Raw genomic sequence first — 9,811 nt, forward strand, 5'->3', positions numbered from 1 at the left:
TTTCTAGGTCACACATACTCAATTCTGTACAATGTGATGTCTGGAACAAGCACATCAGTTCTTGTCAGCACCATTCATTCACACTATTTATTGTTGGATATTTCATTGTGTTATATATACGCTTGTCTTGGAACAATCTATTTCAATCAATTGAGGAGGTTTGACAGAGAGAAACTGCACATGCTTTGTGATCAATCATGAACAATTTTGAGTAAGCAGACAGAGATTCCAGAAGATGCAGAGTGAAGGATCCTGCGACTGGTTTGGTCTTTCAACAAAATACAGCCTTTTGGCAATTTCAGTGTTATACCTGATGAGAGTCCAATGAGCTGTGATGTTGCAGATTTAATATTTAGCTTGAGGCTACAACATATATTCATCAGACAAACAGCATCCAAGGTATTGGAACCTCACCCTCTTGAGCTCTCTCTTTGCAGCCCTCAGAAGGAGAAATTCAGTTCTCCCTTGGAGATGCCAATATTTATTTATTGAGTTTGCTTGTTTTGAGTGGAGTAAAGCCAAACCTAAAGATCCCATCCAAGTGTAATGTCCTATTCTTATGGACATTGTTGTCTGCAGTAAGGGGCTATACAAACTGATTTTTTTACAATTTATGTGAGAGATGAAAGAAGCACAGAGAGATTTTCTTGGCAGCTGTGGGAAGCCTGTGGCTGGTTCAACAAGATTTTGTGTGCAGTGTTATCTAAAATGTGCATCCTTCACTCCTCTCCTGATACAATTTAATTTTTCTCTTTTTAAGAGCATTCAAGACTGAAAATTATAGATTTTACAGAAAAGTGCCAGAAGGAAAAATCTGATTTCTTGTACAACACGGATCAACATATTGCATCTGATTGCTCACAAGTAAAAAACACAGCACTGTACCAGCTACTAGGAAGACAATTTATTCTATCTCAGCCTAAATCAGAAAAAGGTATAGGTTTTAGTAATGTTGCAGCATTTCTTTAAAATCTTGATTAAATTCTCAAAGCAATATTGAATTAATCCTTTCTGGAAGTAGGAGGATTGATTTTATTTTCATGAACTGGCTCTTGGATATATAAAATGTGAAGAAAGTTACAGTTCTCAGAGCTCTCTGAGATTAAACAGCCTCCAAAAGCAGGTTTCCATGCCCTCCAAGACTGATGTATTGTTAAGGTGCCAGCTGGGACCAGTTGTGGTATCTTCATCTTGAATGTATGGCCTGGGGTCAGTATCACTGAACATCAGCCTCTCCAAACTTTGTTGCACCAGCTCATCTCCAGCCTGTCTCCTTGTGTCAGGAGCAGAGCTTGTGCAGCAAGGCAGAAAGCTCAGTGGCACCGCAGGTGAAATGTGTTTCATCCCCATAAATCATAGTATCACAGTCTTCAGAGTACTCCCAAGGAGTGGACAGCATGAATTGAGACTGCATTACAGACAACACCCAAATAAGGCATTCAAGAAGATGGCTTAAAACAATTAGAGAGACATATTATTACTGTACAAAATGAATTGTTGAAGTTTATTTGAGTTGCTATGATGTTTTTATCATGCACTGATGCCTGGAAACAGTGCATGATATCTCCAGAAGTACCCATCACTGGAAGTTTATGTAATCAGCAGCTGGTGACAGTGGTTGCAGTTCTCTGGAATATTTTTGATCATACAGCAGTCCAGGGCGATGCTGCTGCTCTTCAGCACCATCTGTTGACACTGTTTCTAATTATTTTAATTAGGAACAGCAATCATACAGGCAAAAGTGCAGCTTCCCCAGCACAACCATGTAATTCAGTAACTGCATGACCAAGGGGGTGATTTGAAATGGGATAAATGTAGCAGAAAAAGGCTGCACAAGAGTATGGCTGCTTGCCCGTCGTCCAGAAAAAATTGATTTTGCTTTAATCCATTATTATTATTTAATAAATTGGATAACTCATTCATACACAGATCATTGTAACAAAGCATGGAATGTTTTAAATTTTAGCCTCAAACTATTGGGTCACTTTTTGTCAAAACCATGGCAAAATTCAAACTGACTGAGAAATCTTGCTCAGAGTAACAATGATGCCACCAATCTCAAACAAGCCAATGCTTCATGGACTGATAATAATATTTGTATATGCATAATATCTGTGCCCTTGAAAATCTGAGTATTTAAAACCTGCACAGGTACAGGATACAATGCGTGTTCTTGCTTTGCTGTATTGTTTGTGGCAGAATTCCTTCAAGTCATTTGCAAGGAGACTGTGATGCTCCCTGAAGTTCAAAAACCTTTGCAATTTGTCTCCTTCTGCCATCAGTGTAAGTGCCTGTTGGACTTCTCTGGAGAAATTGCTTTCATTTAATAAAGTTTATACATTACATGTGTTTTAAAAAGAAAACCTACTGGGTAATCCTATCTCTTGCAACATCTGTACATTGATTTGCTTCTTGAGAGCAAGAATGATTTGTAACTCACAACAAAGCTAAAGTAGCATGACTAAATTAAGAGAAGCATTCAGGCAGCTAGAATGCAATTACAGCATCAATGCACTTGCTGTGTTCATGTGATATTAAGATTATGAATGTAGTGAAACTGGAACCAGTGTGCACGAAGATGTGATTCCTTCCTTCCTGTGGTGTTTGTCTGCTCGTGCTGACATGGAAATGTCTTTGTTAGCTGAACAGGACCTGAGGACTCACTGCGGGTGTTGTGTGCGCAGACGGGAGATGCCAGCTCAGCTCATGGGCAGCGACACACACTGTGCTCTGACACAGAGATTTTGCTCTTATCCCGCTTGTTTTCCTCAGTCTGAGGGAGGCAGGAAGTGAGTTGCTGTTGAGCTGTTGCTCTCTTTGCACATGAACACCAGGAGAGACAGGACAGGGGGCTGGGCACCTCTCACCTTCGCCTAACTCTTCCAGGAGCTGCTGTGGAACTTCCCCTGGGGCAGCAGGAAGGACCTGCAGGAGTGCTGCTCTTGGCTGGGATGCACTGCAGCTGCAGTGGCTTTCCCAAGGTCTTGGTTTCTAGTGGAGCATCATTTACCAAAGGTTAGTGTCGCCTGGCTCTGCAAAGAGCATTTGCTGCAGCAATAAAGCTGCCATGGGCCCTCTGCAGCATCAGTCTGTGCTCACAAGGACAGAGTGAATACGTAGGTCCCAAATCATCTTAACTGTAGTAAAACCTGAGTCCAGCCTCACCTTCTGGAGCCCACTTTGGATACACAGGTGTGAGGAACATGTGGCAGGATCTGGAGTTACCTCAGCCCTCCACTCTGATGAGGATCTTAACCAGACCAAGTGTAGGATCTTAACCAAGTGTAGGATTGCCACGTAAATCTGGGATGCTTCAATGCTGGATGCAAAACACTGTATGAAACAGGTTCTGCAGAGCCAGGTCCCTGACACAACTTTATGGATGTGTTTGCACCAGTAAAAAGAAGAGGCTGTTTTCTGGCTCCTAAGCCAAAACTGCAGGTTCAGCCACAGCCGAGGTCTTGCTTCTGCAAGGAGGAAAGTATCCCCATCTTCATGGCAGCTGAAGAAAGGCCTGGGAAACACCATGGAAACACCATGTTTAACTTAATCTTTGAATTTATTTTCGCTCTTCCTGTTTTGCTTTATATTAATATATTTCTTAGCATTTCTTGCCATGAAAACATTTCTCAGCAGAAAGGAGAAACCAGTGGGAACAAAAGAAATCCTCTGTCAGGCTGACTGCCTCGCAAACAGACTTGCAGTAACAGCAGCTTTTGCTGAGAGACTGTAGATCATCATGGACCTTGCCTGGTGCTCACACTCTGGTCTCCTAGAGTGGTGTGGAGCTGTAAGCTGTGCTTACAGCTGCCTCCCCTGCCATGGTACTCAGCCCTCATCCTCCCTGGGCTCAGGGGAAATCTCTGAGATGCTGGTTATCATTTTGGGGCTTCCTTAGTTTCAGAGTCTGAGAAAGCATGAAGGGTAAGTCACAGTCAACCAGCAGAACGGTCTCACCTCATGGAACTGGGGGTGTTCACAGGCCCTGGCAGGCAGTAGGAAGTTCTGTCTGAGTTCCCCAGGGGAATGTTGGGGGCTGCAGAGGGCTGTGGGAGCCCAGACCAGTGCAGCCTTATTCATGTTCACCTGGAGCAGCCCTTGGCTGGGTTTGACCTCAGAGGATGCTGGCTTGGATGATCAGAGTAGCAAGATCCAGGAGTCAGCAAGGAAACAAAGATGTTTGAGACCCATTGGTTGGCTCTGCATGCAGGTAGTGTGACACAGCTGTCCCTGCACCTACACTTCCTTCCTTAAAGGCTGGGGCTTCATGCATCTGCCTTCCAGGATGAGCTGCTGCTCTGCACTGCTCTGTGCTTGTCTTCCCTGACTTTGTCTGGGGAAGTTCACCCAGTGCAGACTCTGGCAGAAGTTAGCTGCACCTTTGGTTATCACAAGCAAAGCCAGTAGGGAAGGATCCAGTAATTCCTCCACTTCCTCATATGCACATGATCCTGTTGTGACACCTTTTCAGGAGACTGAGTAAGGTTAAATGTGTGATGCCCACCTCACTCATGCTCCAGATTCTTTTTATAATGTCCTTTGCTACCCTCTGCTGTGTGAGTTCTGCAACAAATCCCTTGGATGTCAGGAATCTGCACACATTTCACCCAGGAGCAGCCAGTGGTGAGCATTAGTGCAGATTCATTAGTGCTGGTGTGATGACAATCTCTCAAATGTCAAGTCTGTGTGCATGCCTGGGCTTTGCTTTCTTTCAGTAAGGTCAATTTTTGTTAAAGAACAGCATGGAAATTTTCAGAGTGCACGCTCTTCATCCCTTAATGTTGCTCTGCAAAGTCAGTATTTTCCCCTGTGATGGGCTGCAGTGTTTGGGATGAGGGAGAAATGAGTCACCCAGAGGAGGGAGTGAGATGCTTCAGTGCTTCAGAGGCTCCTGTGAGCTACGACGACTGCTGCTAATAAAACTTGTAATCTGGGTTTTCTGTAGGTCTTTTAAAAACTCCTTGTAAATTTGAGGTGTCTGCTCTCTTTTGTCTACAATTCCTTCAGAGACTTTTCTTTCATTTTTGAATGGCTGCTGGGAAAAAAGGTACTGTATTGAGGGAAAGGAATGATTTATCCAAGCATGAAAGACATTTCAAAAGATGAATGCCCCAACCCAGGCTGTTAACCTTAAGACTCCAACATGAGGATTATGGTCTACTGAGAGCTAGTAACTTTTTTTTGTAAAGAAAAGGACCTTTCACCTCAGTATTGAATGAGGAGAACTGAAGAACTGCTCCCCTTTCTTTCTGCAGGAGAGTACAACTGTCTTTTAGCAGCATTATCAAGCTGCTGAATTTGGAGTCAGGTTTATAACAAACTGAATTAAGACTGTTTTAAAGAAGACCTGCATTTTTCTTTTTAATTTGCTTGTAGTGCTAAGAAGTTTTCCACAGGGACTGCCTCAATTTGCCCCAGATCTTTTAACCACAATTCAGTTAACAGAAGTGATGGATTCATTTCATTAAAATGATTCAATATTCAATTTTCATTATAATTTGGAGAAGTTGCATGTTGACTTACTCATTACTGGATTGACCTTTAGCCTCACAGAAGAACTGAGGATTGTGCCTGAGTCCTCCAGACAAGGATGATGGGTTTGTGTCCATGAGGTACTGACCATGTATTGAAAACATGACAGGCCTTAAAGTTAGTGCAGGACAGGTGCTGACCTGTGACAAATCCTTCACACTCTTCCCTTAAAGCAGGGAAGAGAGAGAAGATGACAACTGCCAATTTAACTCCTCACAGTAATGAATTGCCATGTGGATGACTTTGTTGGATGAGTTTTGGGCACGTTCCTGGTTTAATTGACTAAAGCTGACTAAAAAGAACCTGAATGCATTGTTCTTGCCTTTCTGCCATCAGCCACAGCAAGGCTGGTTTTGCCCCACTAGGGACATGTCCCTAGCAGTGACTGCTGGGAGCATGGTCTGGCAGAGGCCATGAGGTCCTGAATGACCCCGTGGACCCAGGAGGGAGGTCATGACCATGGTGCCCACCCCGGGCTCCCTGCTTTCCCCCTCTGCTGCTGAGGGCTGCACAGACCGAGGTGTGATGGGGCAGTTCTGAGTGACCCGAGCAGGAGCTCTGGCAGCCAGCCTTGAGGGTGTGCCCCCTGCAGAGGCACAGCTGAGGTGTGCCAGCATCCCAGCATGGACACTGTGGAGCACCCAACCATCCTGTTGCTGAGATGTAAGCCTGCCTCCTCCAGGGATGCAAAGCTGCCTGAAGACCCTTTTCAGTATGTAGGACACACTCACTCTCCTGAGCCCCGATACCCTGGTGCTTGCAATGAGGGCCCTGCTGCCAGCAAAGCCTTGCAACTGCATTTGCAACCACATTTACAGAGTACCAATTCTGCCCAGCCCCTGGCAGCCTTTGATGCAACCCAGCATCAAGATGCAGTGGAGTTGTGACCTTCTGGGACCACTTCCCATCCAATTAAGCTTCTGTGTGCTGTGATCTCTCAGTAGTAAGCTGATCCTCTGGCAGCGTATTCGATTGGAAATTAATTAGTGGGAGAAAAATGTTGTGAATACATGCACTTTAAGTTTTTATTCTAATAACCTAGTTAATCATTTTGCTTCCTCAAGAAAAGAAAAACAGTGTGAATTCCAGCACTTTGATTAGTGATATTTTGATGCTAAGTTGCCAAGATAAGAATCCAGACCAATGGTGTTATACAAAACCAATTTGAAAGCCTTTTGGTAGTTTTTAAAGTGCCCTCTCTGGAAGATGGACCAGACACTCAGAAAAATGTCTGAGCCCCAATGTGATACCAAAAAATATTGGTGCTAGATGAGGTGGGTCAAAAGTTGTGTGTTATCCGTGGTAACTGGATTGAATTGCAAAGTACTCAAAGGTTTAATTATTTTCCTTAGGCTCTGTTTGTGAGTGGAGGCTTTTGGGAATCTCAGTGATACAGCTCAGGCTGCAGGAGAACACCCCCTCTAATGCCACTGCTCCTTGCTCTGCTATTCCTGTCCAGCCAAAGCAGAACATTATTTTTCTCCTAAATGTCAATCAATATTTCATGTTTTCCTTCCTATTATTTTCATTCATATTCCCCAAAAATATGCAGGGACTTTATCTGCTTGGTACAGATCTTCACCATCTGCCAGTGACACTCAATATTCTCATCTTGTTTTGAAGTGGCCTAATTGATTAGAGATCATGTTGCAATGACAGGTCTGCAGGCAGGCTGCAGGAGTCAACAGAAGCAGCCCCTTCTAACTGGAACACAGAGAGCACCTTCCTAGGAGGAAATAATGAGTTTGACCACTTACATTGGTATTTACATGAACAACCCACTTAACATAAACATCACAGCAGATGGGCTCCAGCATTCCAGTGCCTTGCAGCCATGAGCAGCATGGGAATCCCAGCTTTGCAGATACAGCACTAACAGGAGCTCCCTGTGCTCTGTAGGACAGGACAGCAGTGCTCATCTGCAGGTTTATTGCACCAACAGGAGAGGATTTAATGCTGGCATTTTGAAATTGGTTGTTTTACTGTGGTAGCACAAAGGCAAGGATTAGGGTGAGGTGGGACGCTTTTCCACATCTGGGACTCCACTTACAAGCTAGCAGAATATTTTTTAGATTCTGAGCTTAGCTTTCCCTCTTTACTTTCATGTATCCTTTTTATTTTGACATGAAATCATTAATGCAATCCACTGGGACACTTACCCTTAATGGGCTGTCATCATCACCAGAGTGCACAGAAATATTAGCTGTGGATCAGCTTGGAGTTGTTTGGGGCAGAGGGCATGTGGCTCAACAAGAATTGCTTGTGGGGTCATCCTTAGCAGAGTGAGCTTAGACAGGGATTTTTTTATAAATCTGGCACCAGAGCTGTGACATTTGTGGCCTCTGCTTGGTGGAGGTTGAGCCTGGGATACTCCAGGCATCTCTATGCAACCCTTCATCAACTGATTAGAAAACTCAAATATTTCTGAACAGGAAAATAATTGGAAAACCTCTGTCACACTTCTCCAAGTTCAAAAATACAGTTCTGATAATTTGCAACATCCTGGTAGCCTCCAGAAACTGGGATAGTACTTGTCTCTTAGCGACAATCTGCCTTGATACCCTTAAGCTCTCTCTAAATGGAGGGGAACTGCAAGGAAAAGTGATGTACTGCAGTCTCTCGTGTCTGATTTCTCAGCACTGGAGTGTCTTGAATAACCACTTTTGGTGTTAGTTAGTTTGGAAATAATGTCAATTATTGCTTCAGACAATTTCTGTCTAGCTCAGCATATTTCTGATGGTGGCCTTATGCAGTGAAACTTCTGTGTTTTGTAAGTGGCTGACATTAGCTGGTCAAACACCAAATATATTTGTTTGCAGTGACTCTACTGAGCTCTGTTTAGATCTTTAGATCCTTCTTAGGAGTGATGTCTTGCAGACAGCACACTTCAGTTTTAAGTCCCTGTCTGGAGAAAGACTTTCAACTGCAAAGGTGTTTTAATATTTTCAAAGCAATTTTTCATCACAGATAAAGATCTATACTTGCCTACAGTCAACACCTTTGAAACACCATAAGCAAAACAGAAGCCATCAACAAGCTGCATTAATAGTTTAGGAAGGTACTTAATTATTTATGATGAAGCTTCAGCATATTCTTCATATAAAACTTCAGTGTAAAATAGTTGGCTTCAGATGCAGTTCTCTCTGCTCACTACTGGGAACAGTTTATAGAGCTTTTATTTATCAGAGAACAGCAGCAACATTTAGCTAACTTGGAAGAAGTGTATTTAAGGCATTTTGCATGCAGGGGTGTTGGTTGCTGTTTGGGTAGGCAGGAGTCAGCACAGGCTTTTTTGGTCTCTGCCTTCAACACTGGCACAGAGGGGGTGCATGGAGTACAGGTTACTTAGAGAGCATGGAAATAAGGTATTTCATTACAGGTTCTCAAATAACACAATGAAACTGCCACAGTCTGAGCAACTGTACTGATAGCTGAGACCCCAGGTGCTGAGCCAGGAGACTCAGTCTGTCACAGCTCTGGTGATTGGCTATGAATAGTTATTTGATCTTCCAGACTCAAGTTTTCCAGGTATTATAGCAGCTCCCTTTGTAAGTGGTTCTGGAGTTAGAAACAGCTTATAAGGGGTTTGTTCCTCAACAATCCTAAAGGGCTGGGAGTTAAAAATGGATTAAGAATACTGATATCTAAATATTATTATCTAAAAGTTAATTAATCTAGCCAGACAAGAATGTAATTTCCTCCCCGATGTCCATTAAAGAACTCTTTAATGTGCAACATTGATTTTTTGTTGTAGCACCAACATTTTAATTTTCTCTGCCAGAACAAGTGTCTCTGTGCCACTCTCCCCTGCATATTTGGCTTTCTTGGGGAAGCTGGAGATGGCATGAGAGAGTCCTGGACACAGAGTTTGTGTTTCTGTCCTTGGATTGTCTCAGGTTTATATTAAATATGTGTGGTATGAGGTGAGGGCAAATGAGGAATATGGGCTGAAATGGTAAAATAGATTTGCAGGAGATAAAAGCCGGTTTCTCAGAAGCACTTCTCTCACCACCAGCATCTTTCCTGTTACGTCTGGATGCTCTTACCCTGCCTTCCCAGGTAAATTTTTCCCTTTGCAAAAGGATCTTAACATTTCCTGCATTCATAGCATTGCATCCAAATGTATAATTCCAGAGACTATCAATGAACTTTCACAATCCCTCAAATTTATCAAGGCAGAAGATCTTAAATGCTCACTGATTTATCAAAAGGTCATTTTTGATAGGTCAGCTAAACATGGAAATTGAATATTGCCTTCCTGAGGTCCAACTTGGTGCCT

At 43.2% G+C, this 9,811-nt stretch overlaps 1 protein-coding gene across 1 annotated transcript in view; it reads right to left on the minus strand.

The window, feature by feature from the left end:
* ACAT1 (acetyl-CoA acetyltransferase 1) overlaps window positions 1–9,811 on the minus strand; it is a 382,585-nt gene that overhangs the window by 117,675 nt on the left and 255,099 nt on the right. The gene's annotated exons all lie outside the window — the stretch shown is intronic.

The sequence above is a fragment of the Passer domesticus genome, chromosome 2, assembly GCF_036417665.1.
Source record: "Passer domesticus isolate bPasDom1 chromosome 2, bPasDom1.hap1, whole genome shotgun sequence".
In the NCBI taxonomy this organism is placed as follows: Eukaryota; Metazoa; Chordata; class Aves; order Passeriformes; family Passeridae; genus Passer; species Passer domesticus.